Source organism: Dunckerocampus dactyliophorus, chromosome 15 (genome assembly GCF_027744805.1).
Source record: "Dunckerocampus dactyliophorus isolate RoL2022-P2 chromosome 15, RoL_Ddac_1.1, whole genome shotgun sequence".
Classification (NCBI taxonomy): Eukaryota; Metazoa; Chordata; class Actinopteri; order Syngnathiformes; family Syngnathidae; genus Dunckerocampus; species Dunckerocampus dactyliophorus.
Window position 1 is genome coordinate 25,046,132 of NC_072833.1, and position 27,915 is coordinate 25,074,046.

The 27,915-nt window shown below is 42.1% G+C and overlaps 1 long non-coding RNA gene across 1 annotated transcript; it reads right to left on the reverse strand.

The window, feature by feature from the left end:
* Nucleotides 1-1,557: 1,557 nt before the first annotated feature.
* LOC129168389 (uncharacterized) lies at nucleotides 1,558-27,902 on the reverse strand. Its single transcript, XR_008566250.1, has 3 exons — nucleotides 27,698-27,902; nucleotides 24,304-24,492; nucleotides 1,558-1,832 (listed from the first exon to the last, which is right to left on the reverse strand). It is a non-coding gene; the product is annotated as an uncharacterized LOC129168389 (long non-coding RNA).
* Nucleotides 27,903-27,915: the final 13 nt, after the last annotated feature.

Below are 27,915 nucleotides of genomic sequence, written 5' to 3' on the forward strand. Positions count from 1 at the left end.
TGGTGGCTCAAGGGAAGAGTGGTGACACTTCTCTCCGGGACAGCAGATAGGAGGCGCTTCCTTTAAAGTGCTTCCTCAGGGCGGCGGGATGAGAGGAAGGCAAATTACAAGGAAGTTGCATTTCGTCCCCTCCTGAAAAAAAAGTTGCTTGAGATAAAAGTGGAAGTGGAAGCTGAGCTGCTGTGAGAAGGAAAAGACTGAAGGAAGAAAGTTTGGGGAAGAAATGAAGGTAAAAAAAAGAAAATACTCCCTCTTGTCTCAGTTGATGTTCAACCACGGACACTTAAAGTAACAAATTTATGCTAATTGCAGCCAGAGCCTCTGTGACCCAGTGTGGCCCAGTCCTGGGGGGTGGGGGGGGGGGGTCGTCACTCGGGCCAGCATCAATCACAAAGGGGTGGCGCCCACCCCAATCCAAAGTCCCTCACAATGGGGGCCACAATAGGCTGTGATCCACCTCTGCCCACCCAAAGTATGGGGCGGGGGCTGGTGACCTGAATGGACAGTGGCCAGCGGTGACCTGTGCTTTACTGCTCTGCAGGGTCATGGACACTGCTGAACACGGGGGGTGGCTGGGGGCATAGCTGTGGGAACGGACTTAATTTGGTTGGCGGTGAGAGTGATTTGGAAACGTTTGTTAGCGTTCTGTTTGGGATGTTTCATAACCACCTGAGGCCTTTCCTTTTCCTGGAAACTTGGTGGCCGTAACCGAGCTTTACGGCCACCTGCAGGACTGGAGTGGAATAGCAACTGACTGAATACACTCCTGATCCAAATATGTTATGTATTGTGAGACATGGACACACACGTCTTTCTCTATTCTGTGAGTTCTAAAGATACAAAAACAGGTAAAAAGAGGCAGCTAATTCATGCACGTAATGGGACACGCCTATTCCGCCGAAAAGGCTGGCTTTTAAAACACCTCCAAAAAGCTGCAACAAGGTTTAATGGTTTCGTATCCATGCTGTGAGCATGTAGTAGCAGGTACATTCATGATAACAAGGAATACTTACACTATTTTGCTCATTTCAAGCATTAGCAGAACTTCCTTCCTGGGTGCATTGATTTCACATAGCAACATAGAAAGGAACGCTACACCTTGCGTAAAAACAAACACACAGCAGCAGTGGCGGCAGCTCCGATATGTAGCGTTACCTTTTGCTAGCAGCCTGAGGCATTGTGAGCGAGTGCGTGGTGAAGCTAGTCGCTAGTAGCTAGCCGGTGTGGTGTGGAGAGGTGTCACTCCGCCAGCAACGTAGTCTTTGGGTGTAACAATGTTAATAACAATAATAATAACAAGCTTGGCTAATATGCAGGTCACATTATGTGAAGAGTTGTTGGTGCTTTTTGGAGGTTTTTTCATAGGGTAGCTGCCTCTTTTTACCTGTTTTTTTAATCTTTAGAACGCACAGAAAAGAGAATGACGTGTGTTCATGGCTCATAAGGATTGTGGATGAAGGGCAAAATGTAAAAAAAGTGTATTTTTCCTTTAAGACTGTACATTTTGCAGGTTCTGATTGGATCTTCAAAATGCAAAAATAAGAAATGGGAGCGAGACAACAAAGCAATTTATTGCAAAGAAACATTAAAGTGAAAATAAGCTGTTCATCAAAAGTTGAAGCGTGCAGCCTTTAAAAGGCAAAATGTTGGCAAAAATGTGGACTGACTGTGATTTAGTGTCAAGTATTCCCACAGTCATGATCTCTTGATGGCAAAGGCAAAACAGCTCTCCCTCTTATGTCTCATCCGAGCAGGCTTTGTCAGTCCACGCCTCAATGACTGGGTAGGACAGCTGGAGTGTGAGGGGTCGGTGCAGGATCCACAGCGTTTGTCTGTAATTGAAAGGAGAAATACTTTGGGTCCTGCATAAAGTGAGCTGAGCTGTCCTATCTAGTCAGACTAGAGCTGTCCTACCTAGCGTTGAGTCTGAACTGATGAAGCTCGTCTTCTAAGACAACCTGAACAGTCCACTCAACGCCCTGAGAGCACAATGACGTGGACGAACGAGAATATGAACCCACATTTGATTAGCTGGGAAATCCAAGATGGAGATCATCTGTTCAGTGTTCACAGCCCACAGCGTAAAGTCATGCGTTGGTCTCTGAGAGCCTCCATTGTTCCCGGCCAGTGAGAAACATTTAAAGCTTCTGGTTTTCCGCCTCGTTTGGCAGCTTGGATCAGACCGAGCGGGCGCTTCATCTTCAAGAGCGGCGCTCTGTCTGATTTATGATGATGATGATGGACAGACCTCGACGCACATCTCTCCCCAAAGTTCCCTCGAGGCTTTCAAGTGGCTCCTTGTTTGTTTTTGGATTTCATGATGGGAGTATTTACTTGATTTAAAGGCTGAGAATACCGCCAACTGGTTGGCTATTTGCAACGCTGAGTCATCAAAAACTTGAAATATTCATCTGCAGCTTCTTCTGCATGAGCGGAGCCTTCACGGTGAGTTAAGCAGCAAATATACTCTCTATTAATGTGTGTGTGTGTGTGTGTGTGTGTGTGTGTGTGTGTGCGCTATCAATGTTTAATTGCCCCTCTCTGGACGGGGGCAGGTGGTTTAAGTCACCCGAGCCTAAACCCGTGTACCCATCTCGCTGTCAGAGCCGGCTTTGATTGGACTAATGTAAAACACACCCAGCGAGCACCCCGGGGCTCCTCCAAATGAGATTAGAGGAGCGCACATATGGCTCCTAATCCGCTTGACTTCAAGGGGGTCAGCTGAAACGTTTCCCCCGTGTTTTCACTTCCTGTCAGATAAAGCCCGGTTACATGTGGCGGTGCGATCCACGAAAAGGTTTTGTGTTGGAGTTTCATTCCTGTAGGCTCGTTGATGTCAAAATAGCGACGGGGCAATTTTAGTAAACATTGAATGGTGGTGATTAGAAATATTCTGTGAATAATGCAGCTATCGATTACAATTTATTACCATTTATTTGACTTCACGACTACTTTTATTTAAGTCTGCTATGCTTCAAATAACAGCGTTGGGTAAACTTAACCCACGGGCGTCCAAACGCCTTTCCCGTGAGGGCCACGTGGTGAAAAATGAAAGGAAGCAACTTTGCCACTTTGATATTTTGTAAAGCAACTCATGTAGATATGCTAACTAGTTACACTCGTTATTTCTCGTAAATTTAGGACTTCTTTCTCGTAAATTTACAACTTTTTTCTTGGAAATGTATGACTTTATTCTCAAAATCACGGTTTCTTTTTTTTCAATGTGGCCCTAATACTCCGTCGCAGTTTCTCATCATGTTACAACTTTAAAAAAGCTTATTTCTCTTTAATATTGACTCTTTCTGCAACTAAAAATCATGTTATTCTTCCTCACAATGTCATGATAATAAATAATTATTATTATAATAAATTACAACTTGTTTTGATTCATATTTTTACTGCTGATTTTTCAATGTTTGCAGGTTTTTTTTTGTGGTTTTCTTGTTAAATAGTATTTTTAGAATGTGGCCCCCAGGTCGCACTTTGGACACCAATGATTCAAACATCCTGCCTTTTCCAAACAATACAACAAAGAATAATAATCCGTTTTAATGAACACCGGTATTATAGCCTTTCCTGTTGGCAGGTGTGTTGAAGTGCAGCATATTGAGAGGTGTTTCTAATATTTTGGTCATCTGAAGATGGCCAAATTATTAGGAACATCTCTCAGAATGATTCCGTGATGTTTTAAACCGCTGCAAACTCCAACTGCAATAATCAACGCAGGCAGATAGAAAATGCAACATTTTTGGTGCAGCTTTTGTACTGACTCACTATGTTATTATGCAAGTGTCTGGTATGCCAGTCATCAGTCAACTTGATTTGATTTCCTCATTTTGGGCTGGGATTGTTCATCGTCTTCCTCCCGCTGGCCTGCTGTGATGCTTTGCCTTCTCCAAACATCCTCCCCCCCCAGCTGGGGTTTCTTCTCCTGTCGTCATTCCAGCTGTCTCCAAGTCTGGACGGCCGACGTTTATCTAGAGGAGCCGCGTCTCCGGTGGCCCTCCGGTCCCCAGACACTGACCTCAGCTCTCCTTGCGGGCCTGATGAGCCCCCGTGCAGGGGGTTTATGCCTTTATGAGGGGGGCTATGCAGTCTTATCACGGCAGTGAAGAAGTCGCTGGAAATGACCGGCATGGCAGAGTCATGGATTCCTGATGCACCTCACCTTTTTTACATTATTTGTAAAGGATAATTGCGAGCATGTGTGAACCTGAAAGCTTTGAAACATTCCACTTGTGCCGCGAGGCATCGGGATCGGAAGTGGAGGGGTTGGCTGTGGGAATGTGGGGAATCCCAGACTTTGTTTCGGGAGAGGAGGCTGTGAGGGTCATCCTGACATCTACAGGTGGGATGAACAAAGTCCATCAAACACGAGATGTTTGCTAGGTGGGAATCACAATGGGAATTCCAAATGACGCATTCAAACTGGCACTGACACCGTGTGCGTTCGTCAAGTCCTGGATTTTACTGCTAAGATGAAAGACGGAGATGAATGCTTCAGAACATCTGTTTCACTTCCGTCCCGCGTCTCATCGCGACGACCGGGCGTCTTCTGCAGGGAACTGACGCTTCCTGCAGGGAATTCCCACTTTTCCGCTGCAGGGAAAATTTCAGACTCATTCACGTACGCTACACCCCCACCCACCAAGCTTCCAAGGTTTGACGATCAACATGATAATTAAAAATAATGATAAAAAATATCCATCCATCCATTTTCTATACCGCTTCTCCTCTTTAGGGCCGTGGGGGCATGCTGGAGCCTATCCCAGCTGACTTCGGGTGACAGGCGGGGTAATTATAAAAAATATAATGAATAAATTCAATAAAAATAATAATAAAAATACAATCATGAATAAATATTAAAATAAAAAGGATAAATCAATGGGGTTGATGCATTTTTTGTTCATTAATAATCACATGTTCATTATATATTTTTGTTGGTTTCAAAGGTGTTTTTTCACACAAATAAAAAAAAAAGAAAAAAAACACCACCGATAACAACAAAAACTGAAAAATACAATCATTTTTTCAGGATAAAGTCCAAATATTAAGAGAAAAAAGTCGTAACCTAACAAGAAAATGCTGTCATTTTCTGAGAACAACGTTGAGGTTTTATAAAGAAAAATAACGATATTTCAGTAACATAAAGTTGACATTTTAAAGAGGCACTTTTAAAAAGTTGTAATATTACGAACAACAAACAAGTTGACAACAAACAATCTTGCGGAAAAAGTTTGAATTTTACAAGATCACATTAGCCCCCCTTCTCATAGCTGTCTCAGGCAATGCCTGTTACGATGGAGTATTAAAATAAACTGAGATTTCGAGAATATAGTCGGAAATGTACGAGAAAAAACTCATAATATTACAAAAAAAGGTTGTAAATTTACAAGAAAAAAATGGTAGCTTTGTTTCAGGCATTGCCTGACACGGCTATAAAAAGGGGGGACTTATCTGCTCTTTGGTTTTGGGCATGTGGAGGGGGCGGGGCGGGGTAAGGAAGGGCTAGCTAGCCATGCTAATCTAAATGCTAAATGCTCATCTGCTGTTTTGCTGCCACGCTATAAATAAAAGCTGTCTGAAGCAAGAGGAAAGTTTCCTTCCTTCCTGAATGTATGACTTCTTTCTCTTCAATGTACTACTTTTTTTCTCTTAAATTTATGACTTTTTTTTGTAATTTTACGGCTTTATTCTTGTAAATTTACGATTTTAATCTTTTTATCGTAAATTTATGACTTTATTCTCAGAAATTCACGACATTATTCTTGTAAATTTGCAACTTTATTCTCGTAGACTTGCTACTTTAATCTTGTAAATTTCGTTAAAAAAAGTTTTGTAAAGTCATTTACGACTTTATTCTCGGAAATTTCAGACTTTAATCTCGTAAATGTAAAAAAAAAATTCTCGCATTTTTACGACTTCAATCTTGTAAATTCGCGACTTTTTTTCTCGTAAATGTATAATTTTATTCTCTGAAATTCATGACTTTAATCTGATAAATTTACGACTTTAACCTTGTAAATTTACTACTTTATTCTCAGAAGTTTGCAACTTTATTCTTGTAAATTTATGACTTTAATCTTCTAAATGTACAACTTTTTTTCTCTTCAATTTATTTATGTGAAATGTGTTTATTCTGTGAAATGTATTACTTTAATCTGGTCAATTTATGACTTTATTTCTCGTAAATTTACGACTTTTTTTTCTTGTAATTTTAGGACTTTATTCTCCGCAATTTGCATCTTTAATCTGGTAAACGTACAACTTTATTCTCCTTTTGAAATGTTTCCATGTGGCCCTAATACGCCGTGGTAAGAACCTCCTTCAGATCCAACACTGCAAAATGTTGATGTTGATGACGCAGTTGAAGCCTTTTGCTGCGAGTCCTTCAGGCTCCTTCAATGTATCCTTCGTCCTTGCTGAGGAAACGATCCCCCCCCCATCCCTCTTACGAGGCCATCTTACTGCTCATCTTCGTCTTGGCTCCATAAGTGATGTGCTAATAGCGGCAGTAAATGAGTAATAGAGTAGCAGGTAATGAATTGGGAACATTTTGGGGGGGGGCTGAGACGCTCCCCCTCAGTCAGACAGACAGATTGTTATTATCTGCTTGAAGGTCCTGAGGCAAGAGACGCCAATTCCAGCCAATCCTCCAAACCGACGGCCAGGAAAGCAAAGAAGCGTGTTGGCGTGAGTGAGATTGACATCAAGCAATCGCAGCCTCACGGCTCGTCAAACGGGGAACATTGGTGCCATTTCACACCGTGTAGTTTGGATTATTTCATCCACTTCTCGCCGCAGGCGCTGTTGAGATGTTGAGACCGAGGCGATGACTGTAACCCATCCCCTCCCCACCCCACACCTTGCCACCCTCCCTCGCCTCTGCACTGGAATGTTATGAGACTCCTCGGCCTAACACTTAACAAGATTAAGCATTTTTATTATTGCTTCCTCTGTGCTGTGTTTGAGCTGCAGGCGCCCCCCCACCCCCGGCCCCTCCACCATGTCCCTCCCCTTGCTCAGGTGCTGTTTTGGATCTCTCCCAGCAAAACAATCTGCAGAGTGCGGATCCAAATCTAACTGGACTCTCGCAGTTTGCAGGTTTTATTTGGTATTCTTGGCTATCGGGCGGACTCCGGTGCCCCAGTGAAGAGGCGGGGGGGGCTCGGCGATGATATCGCTGCAAAGCTAAAGGTTTATTTCCGAGCGAGACGGACGGCGGAAAGAATCAAAAGTCATTTTAAGTTGAATGTTTTATTGTTCAACGAAAGGCTTGGTGTCCGCACACAGGAAAGACTTGTAGGTCTATAAATCCATAATAATAATAATAATAATAATAATAATAATAATAATAATGGGACGACGAGTACAGGAACGACTGTACTCCTGAAACGCAAACAAAGCACATCAGGAAGTTGCCAACAGGTTGAGATCACTAACCTAGCCTGCCTTCCATTGCAAAACAAAACACCCCCTTTTTCCGCCATTTTATTGTGAGCCTCTGAATCCCCCCCCCCCCCCCCCCCCGCCACCGGCGTGAAGTAACTGTTGTCCCTGCCTGCACCCAATCCCTAGCCTAGCGTATAGCTGCCCCCCAATACAGGTTTTTGAATGAAGCTGACGTCAGGATGTTTTTTTTAACATTTTTTTTAATGCTTTTTAACACCAAAAAAAAATACCCTAAACTGACTGAAATAATATTTTATATGTGCGTTAGTCTCCCGCAGAAAAAAGAAAAACCTCTTTGGCCCTGAAGACAAAACAGTGGGTTCCAGTCCCTAATGAAGCTCTTTCATGAGCAACCCCTGCAGGCGCCAGCCGCTAAACACTCAAGCAGATGGAATACTGAGCATGTGACCTGATTTAGCAAGAATAACCTGCTCCGTCGTGGAGGTGAGCGTTGCTGACAAGGCACGGGTTTTACTAACTCCTTGGGAAAAAAAGACCAACAATAAAAGCTTTGGAAAGTAATGACTGAGAAACAGCAGCTATCATTGACACTGGCTACGCGTCGACCCCGTCTAACGCCAGGAGATACGAGGGAACCAGCTGAGGGGCCGGATGTTCCTTTACAGGCATGCCCAGCACGCGCTGAGATAAGCCCTTCCTCGCAGAGCCCGCAGAGCCTGCAGAGTCTGAGCGGGCTGTAGTGCAGTCTGTGCCACCTTGGAAAACAGCTTCTTTATCAGCCTGATAAGCCCACACAGGAACACGAGGCTCCAGGCCACGATAGAACAGGAGTAGAGAGGAACCTTTGTACTGGTCTTTTTCTGGACAGAAAGTTGCTTTTTTTACAAGATTGTTGCCTGAAGGTTTTTATTCAAGGTCAGAAACCAAACAAAACCAAAATACTTTGGCAGTTTTGGGCCCTCATTTGCTTACGACTTATTACTTTAGGTTGCAACTACTGCTACTACTACGACTACTACTACTACTACTACTACTACTTGATGGATTCACAAATAGAAGAAAGGTTTCACAAATCAGAAATTGTGTTTATTTTTTTAATCTTTGGCCTCGATATATTAAAGTAGTCCACATATGAGAAGTCGAGGTTTAGTGGTTTCAAAAGTGGGCCACGTCTAATATGGGTTAGAGGCTGAAAACGTAGAGATATGTACTTTTATCGCACTTTCACAAATAAAATACAAGTTTCACAAATCATAAACTGTATTGTTATGAACATTCAAATTCTGTAGATTAATCCAGTCCAGATTTGAGAAGTCTAGGTCCAGTGGTTTTCAAACAGCACCAGGTCTAATATGGACTGGAGGCAAAAAAATGTACTTTTATTGCATTTGCACAAATAGAATGAGTGTCAGGTAGAGCCTTCTAGACATGAAACAACACCCCATAGTCACATTTACACTCCTATTATTCTTTGGCAAAACATAAATTAACTGACATGAATTGAGATCTATCAGTGTGGAAAAGGTTATAAAGCCATTTCTAAAGCTGTGGGACTCCAGCAAACCACAGTGAGAGCCATTATCCACAAATGGCAAAAACATGGAACAGTGGTGAACCTTTCCAGGAGTGGCCGGCCAACCAAAATGACCCCAAGAGCGTGGCGACGACTCATCCAAGAGGTCACAAAAGACCCCACAACAACATCCAAAAAACTGAAGGTCTCACTTGCCTCAGTTAAGACTCAGTTCATGACTCCACCATAAGAAAGACACTTGGCAAAAACAACCTGGAAAATACTCTGTGGTTTGACGAGACAAAGGTTGAACTCTTTGGAAGGTGTGTGTCCCATTACATCTGACGTCTGATTTCAGAAAAAGAACATCATAGCAACAGTAAAATATGGTGGTGGTAGTGTGATGGTCTGGTCTGGAGAATGTCCGTCCATCTGTTGGTGACCTCAAGCTGAAACCAACTTGGGCTCTGCAGCAGGACAATGATCCAAAACACACCAGCAAGTCCACCTCTGAATGGATGAAGACTTTGGAGTGGCCTAGTCCAAGTCCTGACCTGAATCCTATTGAGATGCTGTGGCATGACCTTAAAAAGGAGCTTCATGCTGGAAAAGCCTCCAATGTGGCTGAATGACAACAATTCTGCAAAGATGAGTGGGCCAAAATTCCTCCCCAGCGCTGGAAGAGACTCATTGCAAGTTATCACAAACGCTTGATTGCAGTTGTTGCTGCTAAGGGGGGCCCAACCACTTATTAGCTTTAGGGGACAATCCCTTTTTCACACAGGGACATGTAGCTTTGGACTTTTTTCTTCCTTAATAATAAAAAGTTTCATTTAAAAACTGAATTTTGTGTTTAGTTGTGTTGTCATTGACTAATATTTACATTTGTTTGATGATCTGAAACATTTAAGTGTGAAAAAACATGCAAAGAAATCAGGAAGGGGGCAAACACGTTTTGACACTGCTGTATATAAAACCACTTAGCATATCTGCATGTGTTGCTTTACAAAATGTCAAAGTGGCAAAGTTGTATTCTTTCATTTTTCACTACGTGGCCCTGGCTGGTAAAAAGTTGTATTTGCACGGTAGTATTCATACCTTTTATGAGTGAAACTTCAAAAATATACAGCGCCAATTGATCTGCCCCAAAACGTTATTCATTGTCCCAAGGTCCACCCATCTACAAAGGTTTTCTAAAAAAAGTAAAACACAAGAGGCGATCAATCTGTTTTTCATCCTATTTGAAGAAAGTGACTTTGTACAGTAACAGGCTGTGATGTTTTTTTAAAATTATGTTTGTAGACTTGTCAGAGTCAGCATCACTTTCTAAAGAGATCACGTCTGGTCCTGTGCTGGCGCTGAAAGAAAAAGAACAAGAAGAGATGCTAAATGTGCCACGTCAGACGTTACTGATGGCCGTGACGTCAGCAGCCTCTCTGGCACGTCACCTCCGCGGCAGAAGCTGAGTGCATTCCTCTGTTTCCACCTTCGTCTTGTCATGGACTTCTCTTACACACGCAACCCAATCAAGACCGCAGTTTGGACTCCATCTTTCCACCTCCGAGCACGCCAGTGATGTCCATCTTAGAACCACCTTTAGCCTCGGTCACAACCGGACGTACCATTTTTTGGCCGTGCGATTTGCAGCGTTCCCAAAATTGCAAATTGCGGTGACCATGAAGGAGTAAGATCACCCAACGTACAAGCTGGAAGTGGAACAGGCGTACCACGCACCAATTCTGAGGCGCTGTGACGTACAGCTGTCGCTTCATTGGTCCAGCCAACGCACGTAAGTTGCAAGACCGACGCCCGTCAAACTTGTAATAAAAGTATTGACCTTGCATTCCATGCGGGCTTCGTACGAAGGTTGCAGGAACTACGTGTGAACTACGTGTGAACTACGTGTGAGCTGTTCGTTGTGTGTACCAACCACCTAAGATCCGTACAGAAAACATGATTGGTTCTGCACATGCGCGAGATCTACGTCTCTTCCTCCACTCGAAATCTTTACCACAGCGCTTCTGCGCCGTCACGTGCCGTGATATTTCTTTTGATGTTTTTCAATTTATGAACATAAATGGTCAATAACCAATAACCATATGTGTAATGTATTGGAGGTTATTTTCCTTAATGATGCTTATTAAAAGACCTGGCCAGCATGTGGGTGGTCGTTATTCACCGACCGTGACCTCATGCAGCACATGCACAGATGCACCACAGGCGTAGATGTCATATCCGCTCACGTGAATAACAATATGCATTGCAAGTGGAATCAAATATGAATATATATTTACTAGGGCTATCAATCGATTAAAATATTTAATTGCGATTAATCACATTTTGTCCATGGTTAACTCATAATTAATCGCATTAAATCAGAAATAGAAATAGAAACAATAACTGCATCAGATTTTTTGTAAAGGGCTATCAATTTTGGAAATATTTTATTCAAAAAATAATATACAGTTAGAAATTCCAGTTTTTTAATTTTTAATGCCAGCAGCAATTTCTCTCACTTTGTTTGAAGATCCTTGAACGCACCATCAAACTTTGCCCTACGCTGCACAGATAGACTACTATACTGTATTTTTGCCCTTTTTCTTTCACCTCATGTTTGCTCCCAAATGCTGATACTATGTGGGAATGCATAAAGGTAAGATTTGATGACCTTATTGAGTGCTAATGTGCATATTTGTGGTACACAACCTCTCTGGAAAACAAAGTCCAGGCCTGGGATGGTGATTCTGTATTCATGTATTTGAAGGATTTTAATTTGATGTTGTTCCTGTCATGGTTTTACACAATACATAATAAATAAGATGGCTACAATGTGCATATGTTTTGCTGATTTAGTTCAAAATCTTTCCCGGTGACTAGGTAGTGCGCTGCTAATGCTAATGCTACATCCTTTCTTGACTTCAACCATGGTCACATTGACACAAGCCCCCAAAAAGTCCTCGGCTATGCCTGCCGGTAAATACATAACCCAAATTTTAGCTTGCAGTTCAAAGCAAAACAAAGTCGAGAAATTGCTTGCATCTAAAAAACACCCGTTAGTTGGCAAACCGTATGCCAAGGTACCACTGTATAAATGACAATGAAAAAATACCAACAGTGCTACAGTAACTTCTCGCTTCTCTGTGGCAGGCCCCGTAAGCCGTGACAACTCAACTCACAGCGACAGTAGATACAAATGACTTTGGTCTTGTTGTGAGAGCCATCTGCCAGGGCTTTCAAGCTAAATGAAAATCCAAATACCCTTTTCTTTCTCCATTTCTTATCAATATTTGTTCCTGCTTGTGGCGCCAGAGTCACCGCTGGGTTTCCTCAAACTACGACGTGGGCTGAGCGTCAAACAGGACGTGAGCATGTTAATCACGCGTCAAAAAAATAGGGAAACGTCCGTTAACGCGCTAACAACCCTAATATTTACATATATATCAAATTAAAGACCTAGCAGAGAGAGGAAAAAACAAATATACATTGATAAATACAAACACAGATACAATAAAGCATATAAAACAAACCCCTGCAGCTTTACAAACCCCAGTTTTCGTGCGACTTGAAGCACTCTCACCGTACGGGCAGCCCACGGCAGACTTAATCGACACGCATGGAGCACGTAAGAAATATCTGAGCGTGCGTTGGCTGCACTAACGACGTATGTGGGGTGCATGTGTGGCGCACGACACCCGTACGGAGTGCGACGTACGGAAAAATTGACAATTTGCCCAAACCTTGCACCAGCGTGTCCTCCATGCGTTTCTTGCACCGGCCGTAGGAGCCCGTAGGACACATGCACAATCTTTCCTACTTGAATCAAAGGGAAGTCATTTGTTCTTCCTTCATCGGCGACGCTTTCTTGTAAAAAGCCTAATTAAAAGATCTCAATGGAACTCCCCGGGCGGGGAGAAGAATGCGAGGAAAGACGCTACCACGAAGGGATTTTTTTCAGCGCCTTAAGCAAAGTTTCCTCTTGAGGAATTCTACTGTGGATTTTCCATTTCTCCTGGAAAGCTGATGCTGGTAAACTCACCCCCTGCAGCTATTTCACATCTTGTTTTTAACCACTTGTTTAACCACCATCTTGTTTTCTCTCTGTATGATTAACATCACCGCACACTCTCACCTTTCTCACAAATTCCGTCTTGTAATCCATCAAAGCTTTTACAGCCACTCTGGACTGAAACCGAGGAAGTGTTTGCTAGAAGATGAATCAACAGGTTGTTGAGCGTGAGGGCGATCTATGCTAGACATGTCTGCCAGACGTCTCAGCTAATCTCCAGATCAGCGCTGAGTGGAACGATCGCCCCACGAGCCTCTTTCTTCTCTCTCACATGTGAAACCTCAGCCAGGCTGGAAGCCTATCTGCACATCTTCCTCAGTGTTTGGGTTTGTCGGCAGGAGGCACGCTGGATTTGTAACTTTGACTCACCTTCTGAGAGTCGCGCTGAGACTCTCCAGTGCCGCACTTCAGCGGAGGCAAGAACCTCCGTCAAAGTTTTCTATCTTGATTCCAATCCTGTCACGGATTTCTTGACTTGTTTATCAGGCCATCGACTTTGCTGAGCTTTTATTTCTGCCTTTCTGGCTGACCGCAATGACTTGTTAATATTATCGTCTCGCAAATGAATTATCACTATGACACATGCCGACCCCAGTCGGTGTCGATTCAACGTAGCCAGGGTGCTTACCCCGACATTAAACATTAAACCAGGTGCTTCAGGGGGCCATCTGCTGTTTTTGTATCGGCCCACAGGACATTCTAAAAATACAGTTAAACAAGAAAACAACGGCAAAACTATTTTTTTAAAAGTAATTCATTCAAGTTGAAATATGAGAATAAAAAAAAATCATCTTCCGAGAAAAAAGTCCTAATGAAATGAGAATAAAGTTGTGATATTATGAGGAAATTTGTGTGTAATTGTAAAAGTGAAGTGTTAAATTGAAATATTGAAGAAAAAAAAACATTCATTTTGAAAGTTGGAGCAAAACAAAAAAAGAAGTTGCACATTTTGGAAAATTTGGTTGGGAAAAAATTATGATATGAGGAGAATAACGTCATTATTATTATTATTATTATTATTATGAGAAAAAGGTTGTCATATTACGGGAAAAAGGGTAAATTTTACAAGAATGAAGTCATAATATTATTATGAAAAAAACTATGAAAAAAAATATTTTTAAAGTCATAATATTATGAGAAACCAATGGTAATTTTGCAAGAATTAAATAGTAACATCATGATGAAAAAACTTATATGTAATATTATGAGAAGCCAAAGAATAAAGTTGCAGTTTTTGAAAAATTGGGAAAACGTTATCAAATTAGGAGAACAAAGTCAAAATAAACAGTCATTTCCATGACATTACAAAAAGAAAAAAATACATTATTTTCTAAAGTGTTAGTATTTCTAAAGTCATTTTACAAGAATGAAGACAGAATATTATTATGAAAAAATATTTGAAAAAAATAGAGAAATAGAGAAACCAATAAAGCAATAAAGTTGCAATTTTTGAAACATTTAATTGGGAAAAAGTCATAATATCACCAAAGTAAAGTCTAAATATTATGGGAATAATACACAAAAGTATTAAAGGAAAAGTATTAAAGAGTAGAAATGGAGAAACAAGCAAAAAAGTGTAACATAAGGAGAAAAATTCATACCAAAAATAGATGAAATATACAGTATATACTGTAACTTGTTAGCATACTGTATCTACAAGTGTTGCTTTACAACATACTGTATCAAAGTGGCAATGTTGCATCCTTTCATTTTTCTCGATGTGGCCCTCACTGGAAAATGCTTTGGCCCCCCCTGCATTAAACTTGTCGTCGTCCATCATGTTTGGTTTTCATGTACTGTATGATACAATCTCACAGCTTTGGACAAATTAGTCTGGCTTCACTCAATGTGGAGGAGCAGTGGTTCTCCTGCGAGCTTCTCACTCTATATATCTAAGGGAGTCCAGCCACCCTATGGAGGTAACTCATTTTGTACCCGCAATCTTTTAGTCATGACCCAAAGCCAAGTGAAATAAGGTTGGAAAGGGTAGGAAACATGACCAAATATGCCATCCAATGACAGCCTATGAGGGTGAACACATGTGGTGGGTGATGTTTGCAGGTGTCATGTAGTCCATTAAGCAGCCAAATAGAACTCCAGTGTTGAGCGTATTGAAACCAATGACGTTGCATCCGGCCTTGCTTCTGCTCACGATCACCGTCGCGTCCCGGATTCTGACCCTCATCACCCTGTAGCCGCTCGTCCCCCGATGCCTGCTCCACCTGTCAATTCCCGGCCTCCTTCCTTCCCGCCACTGTGTGGCTGGTTTACGTTAAAAACCAAATGGGATCTTTCAGGGGACGACACTGGACTGTATCAAACCTGAATGCTACTTCTTTGTTCCGCTCCTTTCCTCTCTCTTGCTCTGTCCCATAAAGTGCTCCGCTGGGTGGCCTGCATGGAAGTAGCCTTTAATGGGATGGCTAAAATCCGCACACACACGTGCACACGCAGGTACTGTACACAACACACAATAAACCTGTGACTCATACGCTCTGAAACATTGACGCAGGGGAAGTCGTTTACGACGCCGTGCACTGAAGTTGACCTGCTAAGATTTGAAGTGTCTTTCCGATACGTTGCACTGGAGAAGTTTCACTAACCCGCGACACGGCCTCAAGTTCAGTCACCTTTTTAAGACTGGTCTGGTTTGGTTTGTCATCTTAAAGCGGAATGGAACTTTGTTTGCTTCCAGTTGAAGTCTTTTGGAATCTTTCCGGAGTGGTTTACATAGTTGACTTTAGGCTAGTCCTACAACTGCAGGCGTCTTTTCTTTCAAGATCACTAGGGTTCTTGCCTTTGCAGATGATGTGGTCCTGCTGGCCGAGTGTGAAGCGGCTGGGAGGAGAACCAGCTCCTCCAAGTCCGGGTACATGGTTCTCGTTCAGAAAAGGGTGGAGTGCCATTTCCGGCTCGGGGATGAGATTCTGCCCCAAGTGGAGGAGTTTAAGTACCTCGGGGTCTTGTTCACGAGTGAGGGAAGGATGGAACGCCAGATAGACAGACGGATTGGTGCGGCGTCTGCAGTGATGCGGACCCTGCATCGGTCCATTGTGGTGACGAGGGAGCTGAGCTGAAAGGTCGATGCACATTCCTACCCTCACCTATGGTCATGAGCTCTCGGTAGTGACCGAAAGGACAAGACGGAGGGTACAAATAAGTTTTGTCAGTAGGGTGGCTGGGCCCTCCCTTAGAGATAAGGTGAGAAGCACTGTCATCCAGGAGAAACTCTGCATTGGTTCCTGCATTGAGAGGAGCCAGATGAGGTGGCTCGGGTATCTGGTCAGGATGCCTCCCGGACACCTCCCTGGGGAGGTGTTCAGGACATGTCCGACCGGTAGGAGGCCTCAGGGAAGACCCGGGACACGTTGGAGAGACCATGTCTTTCAACTGGCCTGGGAACACCTCAGGGTCAGCCGGGAGGAGCTGAACGACGTAGCTGGGGAGAGCGTAGTCTGGGTTTCCTTGCTTAGGCTGCTGCCCCCATGACCCCACCTAGGATAACCAGAAGTAAGATGGATAGATGGAAAGGTAGGGTTCCTGCCTTTGTACTAAAGCACTACAGTCGTATTATCCATCCATACATCCATTTTCTTCTACTTATGCACAGACGGCGCACGTGTGACGTGCTGATTTTCCAGCCATAATGATGCTTTCATAAATGGACATTGCAACTGTTTCAAGCCTTCATGGGATCCTCTCCCACCTTTCAGTTGCACTCGCTCCCTCTCTCTCCGGCACAAGGTGACCCAGATGTTACGCCTTCCTTTCCAAGACGCCATCCAATCAGCGGGCATTAAGACATTACTGCAGCCAGTTAAAAAATACGTGGTGGTTATGTGCCTCTCAAAGTGGGCCAGATGAATAAAAGATGTTGCTGAAGATTTGTGGCTCTTTAGAGCGACGTCGTATAAAAGTTTAATTGACAATTTAAGATGAAAGAAATAATGTGCCGGACAAGCGTCTGGTGTTTAAGAAAAAAACGACTTCATCAGTTTGATGCATGAAAAAGTTGTCAAACACCAAAAACTTTAACGCAGCTGTGCGTACACGACGTGCATTAAAGTGTTTTATGCTTACGGTGCGATGTGAACATTTCCAGTCGGTGCCTCGTACCGTATGTTGTAAAAAAATGAACTTGCAGGTTTTGATGTGCTTTGCAGACACACACACACACACACACACACACACACCCACACACAGTGCGTGAAGCCAAACACTCCTCAATAAAATCAGTGTGGTCGACTTTGCGTAACCAGGAAAGTGTGGCAGACGTCAGCGTGTCGCCACCACTTTCAGTGGCGTCCATCTCTCCTTAGTGTCTTAAATATCTATCAGGTTATTACCGTAATGTCCACAAAGCAATTGAACCTCAAAGTCTGAACAACATTGTCAAATCTAGCAGCCTCAGTCCACCTTTGAGTTTCTTCTTGAGTAAAATAAAAAGGAACTTTTTTAATATTGTGCAAAAGTTTTTCCGTGGAGGGCCACCTCGATATTTTGCAAAGCAACACATGTAGAGATGCTAAGAAGCTATATAATATATTTCTAGAAAAAAGTGCATCTCAGCTTTGTCCCATAGGTGAAAAAGCATATTATTAATACCAACTTCATTCTTTGCTCTTTTTTTTCACCATTATTGCTGGGGGTTTTTTTGTCGTGATGAATGGCCACTTGCGGCCTAATGAATTCATGTTGTCGTGTGTCAGCGCAGCCCGTCTGCGCCACACAACCGTGTTCTTGCGTTCAAACCAAACAAACCCTCCCCCCCGTATCTCTGCGCTGTTTGCCTTGCAGTTAGTCATTAGTCTTTCTTTGAAGCGGCCTTTTGTCGGGTTGTTTGTTGTACTTGGAGCCTATTTAGCGGGCGTCGTCATCAGCAAAGAGACAAACACGCCGCGGTGTTGCCGCCGTTGGATCGCCGGCAGTGTGAATTCATCCTGCTTTATTTGTACTCCATGTGCAGCAAAGTAGTTTAATGAGGTCCAAACGCCACAGTTCGACAAGCGGACCGTTTAACGCATCAGAACCCTCAGAGCCATGCGGCCGTCGCGGTGAGGCTCTGTCTGGCTCGGCACACATTAGGCGCACATTAGTGGAGCAATTGGACCCAATGCAGATGCTCGCTGTGGTCCCGCTCCTCCAAATAGAACGACTTGTGGCGCTGGTTCTGCAACTAATGTGGACCAGACCCATGCAGGCCGGCCAAGATGTAAACACGATGATAAATCTGCAGCTTGAATAGCAGCAGGGCTGCTCTTGCAATGTTTTTTTTTCTATAAATACAGTTAACTTTTGAAATAATAGCTCAAACACTCACTCCTAAACCATGCCAAACACAAACACAAACACAAACACTGACCTGCTTCGCCCCCAGTGCAAGCAGACTGGAATGACCGAAAGAATAAATAAATAATACAAATAAATTCCTCAATCTGCACTTTTTTTAATTTGCTTCGTGATCTTAATTCCCTGAAGGCGGCTAACAAATTTAGCTAAGCAAACCTAAATATAAAGCTGGGGTGTCCAAAGTGGGGCCTGGGAGCCATTTGCAGCCCGCAGCTGTTTTTTTTATTTGCCTGCGGCACATTCTAAAAATATTAGGGATGTCGGCCCGATATTGGCATAAAAATGTGATATCTGTAGATATCGGTATCGTGTTTTTTCCCAAAAATGAAAACCAATGATAAAGAAATGCTGTATCGATGAACATTTTAATGTTCACATGGCCAGGACGACACCAGTTTGTTGACATACACTGCAAGCACACCTCCTTTGCCCTTTTCCACAGGCTCTTGTGTTCCTGTCCGCTCTGACTGCCCTGAAGTCGGCTCGCTCCCGACGTGAGCATCTGACACACTAGCTGTTAGCCATTCAGTGAACAAATAAGCTGCACTCCCTGAAGGGCTTGACGTTTTTGCCAGCAAGTTGATCTTGCTCGGTAGTCGTGGTCGTGAATTCACGTTTCCTATGATAATAGAAGGTACCCAAGGCTCGAATCTCCACTTCCTTGCAAGCCGCTTGGCTTTCACCTTAGCTTTCACCTCTGCCGCCTTGATATCAATGGGTTGACAGGGAATCACACTGATGTGGTAGGCCGCGCTCATGGCCCAATGTGAAAATTTGTAGAGCAATAACACATAAGAAATGATAATAATACATCATAATAATACATGATGAGCTGATAAGTCCAGTCCAGTCCTTCCACGACAGGAGGTATGTGATGTTACACATATCGGTATCTGTATCGATTCATATGAGAATTGGAAATTGAGAGTTGGACAATATCGGCATATCGGTTATGTGCAAAAAAGCCAACATCAGACATCCCTAAAAAATATAATTTAACAAGAAAGATTACAAAAGTCAGCAGTAATTTTATAAGAATAAACAATAAACATTAAGAGGAAAATGTTGTAATCTAACTCAAAAAAAGTCATAATTTCATGAGAACTAAATCATATTATGAGGAAAAAAATCATCTCATTTTAATAGCGTAAAGATGAAATACTTAAAAAAAAGATGTTATTCTTTTAAAAGTCATGATATTATGAGAACCAAACAAAACTAAATAAACTTGTAATTTCTGGATGCGGACAAAGTTATAATGTTACGTGAATAAAGTGAAAATATTATGAGGAAAATCATTAGAATATTACAAGAAGAACATTTGCAAAAACCAAATTAAATTACTTGGGAAATTCTTTTTAACAATTATGAAATATTTGTTTAAAAAGTCGTATTCTAATGAGAAAAAAGTCATCATTTTATGAGAATAAACTTGTAATGTTATGAGGAAAAATAATCTCATTTTTGCAGCATAAAGTTGAGGTAAAAAGTATTTTTTGAGATGTGGTAATATGAAACAAACAAAACTAAACAATAATGTAATTTTTGGTATCTTAGGTTGGCGAAAAAGTGATAATATTACAAGAATAAAGTCAAACATTATAGCAGTACAGTCAAGTAAAGTTCTACTATTGCGACAAGTACATTTACAAAAACAAGTTTAAATATTTGGAAAATTATAGCAGAAAACTGCAAAAAGTTTCCAAGGGTAAACAAAAAAGTTGTGTTCCCAGGAGAAAAAAAGTCATAATTTTACAAGAATAACCTTGTAATACTATCAGTTAAAATCATGTCATTTTAGTAGCATAGGGTTGAAATATTACAGAAAAACAATGTGTTGTTTTTTTACAAACAAAACAAAGAATAAATTTGTAATTTGTGGGGAAACTAGGTTGGGCAAAAAGTTATAAGTTAAAAATAATATTACAAAAAGAAATTTCCTGAAGTTTTTTTTGAAATAATAAACTTGAAATATATGTAAAATAAAAAAATAACTGCAAGAATGTGGGGAAAAAAAGATCAAAGAGTGAAGTTAATGTTTTTTCACCTGTATGACAAAGTTGACATGAAATATAGATAACGATATAAAACTTATACAATATATATCATTTATAAAATATCAAATATAAGTGGAAAAGTTGCGTACGTTCATTTTTCGTGAAAAAATCCCCCTGAAAACCCCCCTGAGTTAAAGTGTGTGTTTTATAGAGCTGTGTGGCAAGTTTCGAGTCAATCCGACGTATATGGGGCCAAATTTGGGGGCGGGGGTGATGAATAAACAGACAACACAGTAGGGGTGCATGTTTAGTGTGCAGCGGTTCATGCGTAGAAGAGCTAGTGGAGGAAGGTGCAACCATGTTGTCCACGGTCTGCTGTGCCTTGGCTGAGGTGTACGAGCATATGGCCGTCATTGGGAGGGGTCTTGGCCCACCTTTTCATAAGACGGCCATGCTGTTGCCAACAAGGATCCCTGCTGCAGACTCGATCCTCACACTTCCAAGTCATGGGATCATCTTGGGATCAATGCCATTAGGGGAACGATCTCTTTCTGCATTTTGCCGTTTTGCTACATACTTAATTATTACCGTCCTCCCTCGTTTATGGCGGTTAATTGGTTCCAGACCTGACCGTGATAAGTGAATTCCTGCAAAGTAGGATTCAATATGAATAAACTGAATATTCTGGTACTGAAAGCATAGAAAACCTGTGTATGACTTTGTAAATAACATTATTAGAGCCCTGTAGACATGAAATAACACCCCTATAGTCACCTTTACACTCCTGTTATTCTTTACTACGGGATCTCTGCAGGGACATAACAGATGTCTGCCGCTAGCACAGCAAGCTAGCAAGCTAACTAGTTAGCCTCTCCAATTTACTTATTCTAAACTTAAGAAAGTGCTTCAAACGGTGTCGGGAAGAAGGACAAAGAAGCCAAAAAACGCAATGAGAGAACCTTTTTTTCCACTCAGTCTCAGCCATGGCATGTCCATCTCAGCATCCATCTCAGCCATGACACATCTGTCTCAGCCATGGCATGTCCCTCCATCTCAGCCATGACACGTCTGTCTCAGCCATGACATGTCCATCTCAGCATCCGTCTCAGCCATGGCGCGTCTGTCTCACCCATGGCACATCTGTCTCAGCTATAGCATGTCCATCTCAGCATCCATCTCGGCCATGGCTCGTCTGTCTCAGCCATGGCGCATCTGTCTCAGCCATGGCGACTCTGTCTCACCCATGGCACGTCTGTCTCAGCCATGGCGCGTCTGTCTCACCCATGGCACGTCTGTCTCAGCCATGGCACGTCTGTCTCACTCATGGCACATCTGTCTCAGCCATGGCACGTCCATCTCAGCTATGACATGTCCGTCTCACTATTTCAATGTGATGCTACCAAGCCAGAAGTCTTAGTCTCAGTCCAAGGAACACAGAGGGTCAGTTCTAACTATATACTTCAGCAAAGATGAGTTTTGATTTGACTTTTAAATAGGAAGAAGGTGTCTGCCCCCAGGATTGTGTAGGGGAGATGGTTCCATAACAGAGGAGCCTGATAACTAAATGCTCTCACTCCCGTTCTACTTCTAAAAATTCTAGGATTGGCAAGTAACTGTAAATTCTGGGAGGGCAGTGTTCTCCTGGGTTGATAGGGTTCTAGGAGCTTTTTAAGATATACTGGGGCCTGACCGTGTCGTGCTTTATTCGCGAGAAAAAGAAACTCAACTCTAAATTGTACAGGTAACCAGTGCAGTGAGGCGGGTGAGATGTGATCTCTTCTTCTGGTTCCGGTTAAGATTCGTGCGGCAGTATTTTGGACTAACCGAAGGGTCTTTCAAGATTTCTTAGGGCAACCTATTAACAGAGAGTTACAATGGAAAGGTCCCGATGGAAGAGGACACCAAGGTTTCTGACAGTATTGTGGGGGTGAGTGCAAGACCATCTAGGGCAGTATCACTTGCAGTCTTGTCTCTGAGGTGCTGGGAACCAAGGACTATGATTTCAGTTTTAGCTGAGTTTGACAGTAAAAGGCGTGAGGTCATCCAGCTCTTTATGTCGTTAAGACACGCCTGGAGTTTGGACAAAAGTACTGCTCCTTTTGCCAATTTGGTTCTTTTTAAATGATATTTTTAAAACGGTGTACAAGTATGGATGTTTTTATGATATATATTTATGCTACTAAAACGTTATTTTTCCTCCTAATATTACGACATTATTCTCATAAAATTCTGACTTCCAAAGAGAATACACATTTTTTTTCACTTACTATTTTGACTTTATTATCATAAAATTACTGCTGTTTTTTGTTTCTGCTGGGTTTTTTTACATTTTCCTACTCTTGTCAGAATTATGAATTTATTCCAATAATATTTTGACTTATTTTCATTATAACTTTTCCCCGCAACCTCACTTTAAAAAAATTACAACTTCATTTGTTGTTTGCTTATGACTTCAAAAAACATCTTTCTTTAATATTTAATATTTCAACCAAAATGATGCTATTTTTCCTCATAATATTAAATTATTCTTGTATTTTACTATTTCCAGCTTTTTCTCATTTCATGTTTTTCTTATTACAATTTTTGTCTTCATACTTCATTCTTGTAAAATTCCTGCTGATTTTGCTATTATTTATAGTTGTTTAAAAATGTCTTTTCACTTTCACTTTCCTTCCTTCTTTGATGCAGGGTCACAATGAAGGGAAAAAAGTTGACGAAAAAGGAGAAAAGTGAGGTTGTGTGCGCCTGTGTAGTACAACCACTCCAACGTCCAACCCTTTTATTTCTGCTGGGAGGACAAACTTGTATCATCTCATGTCATAAAGTTCTATTTTTATGACTCTAATCGAATTTATAAGATAAAGTTTGGCATATTTTTTGTGGCAAACCCACAAATGCCAAGCGTTTTATTCCCACTGTGACTGAATAAAGGAGAGAAAGTGTAAAAAGGGGGTCATGGCGGTGCAGAAAGCCCCCTGGGATGCGTCTCCAAATACAAACACTGGTACAACAAAAGATATTTCCACTGCACGAGTCTCATGTGAGCCAGGAGGAGATGCGAGGTTTTGGCTGCTGGTGGGGTTTTTTTGTTCATAATGATTTGATTCTCCAACGCAGTGGTTCCCTGCGCCCAAAGCCTGGCGTCTGGGGCAGAACCGAGTTCTCGCTCGGAGACGGCGGGGCTCGGTCTTGTGATTTTCTGCATCGTTGTCTGGTCTCGACTGTTGGCTCCATCGCTCCTTTCCTTGCTTGCATCATTTTTGCATCCGTGTCACACTCTTTTAGGACGTGGAAAGCATCCATGAACTCATCAAATCAACACACACAAACACGAGGGACACATCATCCAAAAGCCTCCACTTATCCACCGTGCTGCGTCATGTTAGCACACGTGTTCTACATCTCCACTTATTCACTGTGCTGCATCGTGTTAGCACACGTGTTCTACATCTCCACTTATCCACCGTGCTGCGTCATGTTAGCACATGTGTTCTACATCTCCACTTACCCGCCGTGCTGCGTCATGTTAGCACACGTGTGCTACATCTCCACTTATCCACTGTGCTGTGTCATGTTAGCACATGTGTTCTACATCTCCACTTATCCGCCGTGCTGCGTCATGTTAGCACACGTGTGCTACATCTCCACTTATCCACCATGCTGTGTCATGTTAGCACACGTGTTCTGCATCTTATTCTGTCCTAAGCATCCACTTTACCTTTCTCTCTCTCCTTTCCCTCCTGTGCTCCTTTCTTCCACTTGTTGCATCCTTTTTGCCTGAGGGAGTGGGGGAGCCTCAAGCCTCAAGCCTACACACTCAAAAAAAAAGTCGCCCCCTTCCTCCTCAGCCAGGCAGCAGGAGTGTCATATTCAGATTGGATCTGGTGTTGATTACTTTATGGATGACTTTGTTTTGGTATGACATCAATGACACTATAGACGACATTATATAACTTTATTCTTACCTGAACTCATGAACAGCAGTGTAATTCCAACACCATATATGTATCTCCGATTTACAAACACGTCTCCAGTCTGTTCAGCCCCGGAATGACACTTCCTCATTGTCACAAGACAAGTGCGAGATGCATTCAGGGACACTCAAGAAGACACTTCCGCCACAAGAAGGTCTTTATTGTGTATGTATGTGTGGTCTAAATAAACAGAAAGACAAAGAAAAACAAATAGTGGATACTCTTATCACTCACTAACGTAACTCTGAATGCGGAAGTACAATTTGCTGCATTTGTGTATGCTCGGAAATCCCGTAAAATAAACTCAAAACATGAATTAAACGCCTCGAGATCTGCTGGCAGGAGCTTCACGAAGTGACCGAGGAGAGAGAAGTCTGGGCTTCCCTGTTTAGGCTGCTGCCCCCGCGACCCGACCTCGGATAAGCGGTGGAAGCTAGATGATTGGGTGAATAACACTTAACTGACGTGGTGTGTTTGAACGCACCCCCTTGTTGCTCATGACAAGGCTAAACTGTGATTGAAAAAGAAACTAGTGTTGGGTACATTTTTAGCTTGATTTCAATTTTCAGTTCATTTGGAGCTTTTAATACATACAAATATTTATCATCCTGTCCTGTCTTTCATCTTTCTTTCAATAAAATACAGTAAAAACGGGCATATTTCACACATAGTTGCAAATAATCATGATTAATTCATTGGAAAACTGTGTTTAATCTGATTCAAATTTGTAATCATTTGACAGCCCTAGTTGTTCTACAAACTCTCAAAGTGGCAAAGTTGCATTCTTTCATTTTTCACTTTGTGGCCCTCACTGCAGGAAAAATGTTTTGGAGTGCATCTTTCTCCTCAATGAACCGCAGCTTCCCAGCGTGGCTGTGTGGGTAGTAAACGCATGCAAGCTGTACACTGACTACTCAGACCGCATGAATCCCCTGGAAGACACAGTCAATCATGTGGTCACATGAACTTGTCTCGCTAATGTCTATGTCATTAAGGAAGGAATACTAATGTGGGAGGAGGGGGGGCAGGACAGGACAGAAAGCGGTGAACAGACCTGGTAGGGGTGGTTCTTAAGTGGGCGTGGCCTCCATCAGGAGTCTCATGATTAAACCTTGCATGGCCGTGCTAGCGGTATTAGGTTTCACGTCGTTTGCTTGCCGCTGCTCGACACTTGACCCTCTTCTCATGTGCCCAACCACCGTTATTACCATCTCATGTTCCTCATGCATTGAAGCCAACACATCAAACACAATCCAGCCCATAAATAGCAGCCTTGTTCATCTAATCAGCCAAATTGCAACACAACCTGCCCGGGGGAGCAGGGGGGTGGATGGGGGGTTATGACACCTGAGCCGCTGCATTTGTTGTCCACAAATGTTTGGGCCCGGCCAAAGGAACACAAAGGTGGACTTCTGGAACTTTTTGTTGGACGAAGGCAGGAGCCAAACGTACACTTTTGGACATATTTCATCACATTGGACTTAAAACCTATTTATGGACGACGCTGATTCAAGATCACAGCATATCATAGCAATCCTGAGATGCCCTGCCAATGTGCAATTGAACCTCGCTTTTCAAACACTTCAGTTTTTGTATGACTGCCAAAATTCAGCCTCGCTTTTGGCACAATTATGCACGCAACAAGCTCGTTGGTTTGCCCTGCACTGCATTATTCTGCCCAGTCCAGCACCCAAACAAAGCTGTTACTAAATAACCAGCCATGGGGCCAAAGAAATTGACTAAAGAAGGAGAGCAACACTACTGAATCCAAGAAAGTACAAAGATGTCCTCCCCCACCCCCAATGTTTACTGTTGATTTATCAACATAAGTATGTTTTCTGCATGTAAAACTTCTCAATAAAATGTATTTTTTCTTCATATCTTTGGGTGTCTGGAAGAGATTCATGGGATTTACAGCAGTACGTCGGTAATTTGTTCCAAGGGGTACGACAAACACCAAAACGTACAAAAAACGAGGGAATTTTTCCCACAGGAAATACAATAATCCCTCGTTTGAGACAGTTAGTTGGTTCCAGAACCGACCGTGAGCAGTGAATTTCTGCCAAGTTGGATTATTTCTTTATAAATGGAATATTTTCATAGCTATGGTATAGAAAACCTAGTTACCACCTTCTAAATACACTTTTTAACATGATTAGAGCCCTCTAGACATGAAATAAAACCCTTGTAGTCACCTTTACACTCCTGTTACCCAATATAGTAGAAATAATAAGAGAAATAAAACATATAAGACATAGAAAACCTGCTTACAACCTTCTAAATACACTTTTTAACATTATTAGAGCCAACTAGACATGAAATAACACCCCTGTAGTCACCTTTCAACTCCCATTGCCCAATATAGTAGACATAATGACACAAAATAAGACGTATAAGACATAGAAAACCTGTTTACAACCTTCTAAATACACTTTTTAACATTAGTAAAGCCCTCTAGACATGAAATAATGTGCCTATAGTCACCTTTACACTTATAGATACTCACTTATAGATAGGTTACCTTCTAATGGTGGTCTTAATAGCTTATATTTGCATTTTTGTCTATTTAGCCATTTTTATGCTTGTAAACGCTTAATTTGGCCATACATAATGTACAATTTGCTTAAATATGCATATTTTAGACTAATAATAGGCGAGAGCAACCATGAAATTTTTGAAAAATCTCGATGAACTGCAATATAAATCCAATGAATCCACCCACCGAGACAAAGAGACTGACTCCGTTCATGCCGTTGTTCTATGGAACAAACTTGCCAAGGTTCTGAAAGCAATGCACAGAGTGAACGAACGAAACAAGGAAAACAGACCCGCATGCACATGATAATATATTGACGCTGGTAAAATAATCCACTTCATTTTTTTCTGAACATAAAAATCTTGTCACATTTTAATCTCACCCGTAATCATCTCTTGTGATGTAATGTAATGCTAATATTGTCTAATTACAATGCGTTGAAAAACAGTGGAAGTCAGTCGTTGTTTTTGTCGTGTTGGGACCTCATTGAGTCATAAATTTGGAATCTGACCCTGCACAACCCTGAAAGATATTTACATATTTGCCCTTTTTTAAAAGAACTGAAGTTGATTGAGAGATCAGAGTGAAAAAGCTGGAAAAAAAAAATCATCTGTTATGTTTTTATGGTGGTTTGTCCTGTTGGGACCTCATCGGTTCATAAATTTGGAATCTGTCCCTGTCTAACATTTATTATATGGAAAATAAGTAAAAACAGTGACATCATTGAATCGAATGGGCAATTAAAGGGTTAAAATAATAAAAAATATTTACATATTTGGTATTTTTGATAAGAACTGAAGTTGATTGAGAGACAAGCAATATGGCAGTTTTTGGGAGGAGACTTCTTACCTGAGCTCTGCTTCTTCCTACTTCTCTTTGGTTGAACTGTGTGAAGCATGTCCCCACACGAGCAAAACCATTCCCGCCTTCGTTATGGCCGCACAACCTCAGCGGAGGTCATTGCGCCGCTCCCGGCTCGGCCAAGGACGCGCAACACGGCAGGACGTTATCAGGAGGGCTGATGTCCTCCGGGTTCATAACCTTGGCTCATATCCGCCGCTGCTTCC